General features: G+C 30.8%; 1 protein-coding gene across 1 annotated transcript in view; it reads right to left on the bottom strand.

Annotated features, from left to right (window-relative positions):
* Nucleotides 1-4,246, bottom strand: part of LOC106460942 (ubiquitin carboxyl-terminal hydrolase 8-like) — a 71,501-nt gene that overhangs the window by 12,418 nt on the left and 54,837 nt on the right. The window lies entirely within an intron of this gene.

The raw sequence follows: 4,246 nt of genomic DNA, 5'->3' as shown, positions 1-4,246 counted from the left end.
TCAAATATTTTCCATAAGCTTCTTTGATAATCTTGGTGGCTACAGAGGTGTTGTTTCCCTTCTTGTATTCAAACAGCATTACATGCCGAATACGTGTCTGTCATGTGCCATCACTATAAGGGATCAGAGTATACTAAACTTTACACATTATATAGATTACACTAACATGATGTTTAGGTAGTTCGTTTAACTATTATATGTGACGTACGTTTTTGGGGTGGTGGTTAATGAAAGTGTTCCAAAACGCGACATTAATTTCTTGATGACTTAATACATAAGTAATGCCAATTGTTTAACTGTATAACTGAATCTTTTACAGAACTGAGCAGTAACCTTATTAATTATCCCTAATGAAGGAATACTGTGTAAATTATTACCGCATACCATATACAACATTTTTGACAAAATGTCTTAGTTTGTTAATTTATGAAAGTCCTGATACTTGATAATCTTTAGCCTTTTCTAATCCTTTAGGAAGGAGAATTCCTTTTAATAATTTCAAAATAACAAAAATTTAAGGAATTACACATTTGTGGCTGGGTCTCGGGTATTAATGTTAAATTAGGGTTCTTTTTATCATTTTAGTCTTGATGTGCTTTTATTTAAAAATACTCTTTCTTGTGTATATATATATTCTACAATCTGTGCTTGACAGCTCTGTATATGAATAAATGCTCTCCCTAATCAGCTATTTACCATTTGTAAAACGTAAGCAAGTGTTGTTGTTTTCCTACATATCTAAAATTGTCCTCTTTGTTCACATGCATCTAATACAGTAATACAAGAGAAGTGCAAACACTCAGCATTACTGTATTTTCAGGTGTGATCCAGCACACTCGCTTCACACATCCAACCTTAAATACTGCTTAACAGGCCCAGATGACATGACCATGTTGGTTGCCAATCATGTGGCTGCCTCTTGAGAAATGTATCAGCCCACTTTGTGTAGACTTGCATGGTTTGCCTGGTTTTTAAACAATCTAATTTATATAGTAAATGCAGGAAGCAAGAAACATGAGAGTTTTGAGATGGGGCTAAATATATTTTGTTCAAAACTCCTACCATGATGTTGTCATGGCAAACAACAACACAACATTTTCCATCTGTTGTCTAGCCTAGATCAGATCCTGTTTCAAATGTACATCAGAACAACAACAGTAGTAAATCAACAGTAATACCTACTGACAATAATAACAAGTTAATATGAACAACTTCTGGTAGTGTAATATAGATCAGTTTTTGTCTGAAGTTTATACAATAGTGAACTGAGCAATGTTTCTCACACTGTGAGAATATTAACAACACACTGACCATAGAATAAAGCATAACTTTGAACTGATATTCTTTGCTGTAGATTAAGAAGGTAGACAAGGTATTACTCAGCAATGGATGCAGGCTTGAAAGGTTGATCTAGAAGCTGGATGATATATCTATACAAAGGTCATTGAAGTTCACATCTTCCTAGTAGTCGAGCCTCTCAGCATGAATACAATACAAATGGCCTCTTATCCACTTGCAATATGCAAAAATTACTCAAATTCCATACATCAACAGTGAATAAAAACTTAAGAAAGCATTCAGTATTTACCTCAGATATTTCTATTTGCAATTTTTATCATCACTTTCTTCCTTGCCAAAACTTGATGAGATAGTAGCAACAATACTGCATGTATAGCTTGGTTAGCAATGAAAATAAAGCTGAGCCACCTACTTCTGGCCAATATGTTTCACAAAGTGCTGATGTATCAGATGCCTGATATCGTGATTTGGGAATTACTGGGTTTTGATTCTCACTAGAGATGATTCAGTTAACTTGAACTATTATATGATGCCACTTAAACAGTACTTTGGAAAGCAAATTTAAAATACTTTTTAATGAACTAGAAAAATTAAACCATAACAACACTTTCTTTTAAAATTTTGTTTGATTGATGTTAAGCACAAAGCAACACAATCTGTGCTGTACCCACCATGGATATTGAAACCTGCTTTTTAGCATTTAAAAACCTTCAGGCTTACTGCTGAGGGCTTGTTTTTGTTTTAACTAATAACCTGCCAGGTAATTTTTAGGGTATTTTATATAAGTATCTATCATAGCAAAGTTCTATTTCAATGTAAATTTTGATAAATATAAATTAGCTGACTGACCTTAAACATCTATATAAACAAATCCCCTTTTCTTGGTTATTTTTTATTGTGTTAACTTTTAAAGTAACCAAATATTATAAAAAGTAGAATATTTCGGTGAAAATCTGGTCGGTGTTATGAAACTAACATGTTTTTTTAATTAGTTGTAGAGATTTTATAATCTCTAAGTGATTTATAGTTTTCTCTAATATCAAGTCACCACATTATGCATAATTTGTATTGTTCTGAACTGGGCTGCCATTTTAAGATCTTTTTATATGTTTAGTTAGATTTATGCACTGATATAACCATTCCAATTTTTATTTCTAGCACTTCTGAAAGAATGCTGAAAAACAAGTCTAAAATGCTGTTTTGTTTATGAATTACATGCATCTACAGGAAAAACCTGTAATAAGTTGAAAATATGAAATGATTTAGATACAGTATTTTGTCGCTTAAATCTTAAACACCTGAATGTTCTGATTCATTGCAACTGTCATATTGGTTTATTTTATTGCATTTCAAAAGAACTACCAGTCAAAATTAACTGAAATTTCAGATGAACTTTCTACAGATCGTGTAGCTTTTGTAATATAAAATATCTTATTTTTTATGTGATATTTGTGTGAATTTTCAGCTTTGGAAATTTGAAAACATTCCATTGTGTTTTCTATTCATTTACATATATTTTTTACATTCCTTTTTGGTGATTTTCTTTGCCCATTCAATCAGTTACTTCCCATAAAGCCTAATGTAAATACAGTCTAACAAACAGCGAAGTGACTGGTGAAATGAAACTCTACACTATGAAATGCAAAACAATCTAACTAAGCCTAACAATTCTCAACTTGATCTTGTTGCACAAAAAAAACTTCCTTACGTATCATAATGAAACATCATAATTCAAATGAAGTACAAAATGATAAAACAAACTTTTTGCAAGTTTTAAAAAAATCAGGACTATTATTGTGACAGAAAATGTTTACAAATAACTTCTAGTAACATATTAACAAGCTAAGCTTTTACCACTGTTCTGATATCTACATAGGTTTCCACTGAGATGGAAGACATACCGGATAAAACAGTTGAATGAAAAATATCTTTCATTATGTGTTTAATCTCGAAGCTTGAATGTAGGTAATTTATATAATATCACAACAACTGAGGTTGAGAAACAGTGATTGGTTAAATCAATAAAACTATAATTGGTTTGAAGTTACAAAGTGTTGCAGTTTTTTTTAAAACTAGTTTGATTTTCCTTCTAGGAGGCTATGAGAGCTGTATTATACTCACATAAAAAAATAAAATAAACACTAATGTTTTTGTTCATAGTACAATAAAATCAGCCCAAAATCAAAATTTGCTCTTTAAGAACAAAAATTATGAATAAAATTAAATTAATAAAACATTTTATTCAATACATTTCAACTCAGACATATTTTAAAAAATGTGAGAAAGAATTACATCACTTTCATTTTCTAAACATTTTTTAATTCAATGGTGCAATTTTGCTCTTGGGCAACAGGTGCACCCCACTATGTGTCACCTCTTGAGCCTAACAATGATCCTTATTGATTTGGTGATCTAACCTTTAACCTATGGAGGACTAGACTTTAAAGGACGGAATCATTAGAGAGCCATACCTTATAACTCGTATGACTGACTAAAATGCGACTTTCCTATCACACTTTTTTAACTCTTTCAGCACTAATGAATCTCTGTACAGGTTCGGTCAATTTGACCAATCTCGTAAACACCATAAAAAATTAGAAAATAAATATAAATTATGCCTCTTTCATTCTAGAATGAACACAAATTATAATATGAAAACATAAATGTTTAGACTAAATAGTTTAAATTTCATAACTATTTATTATATATATTTATTTATTATTTTTATTATACTGACCTTTCAGCCATGCTTGGCTAACAATACAGAAGTTAATAATGCTTGGAATTTGAATACAGAAATTATAATGATGCGGCACACGTGCACTCATGTTACCGTATCCAATAACATAAAACTGACCTTTGATCTTTACAAAGTAACCTGTCTTGGCTGTATTTTAGTAAACTTGTATTTTGTAAAATACAGTCACACTTAAATTATTATACATTA

This window comes from Limulus polyphemus, unplaced genomic scaffold (assembly GCF_000517525.1).
Source record: "Limulus polyphemus unplaced genomic scaffold, Limulus_polyphemus-2.1.2 Scaffold866, whole genome shotgun sequence".
Taxonomy (NCBI): Eukaryota; Metazoa; Arthropoda; class Merostomata; order Xiphosura; family Limulidae; genus Limulus; species Limulus polyphemus.
This window is presented reverse-complemented; position numbering and strand designations above follow the sequence as displayed.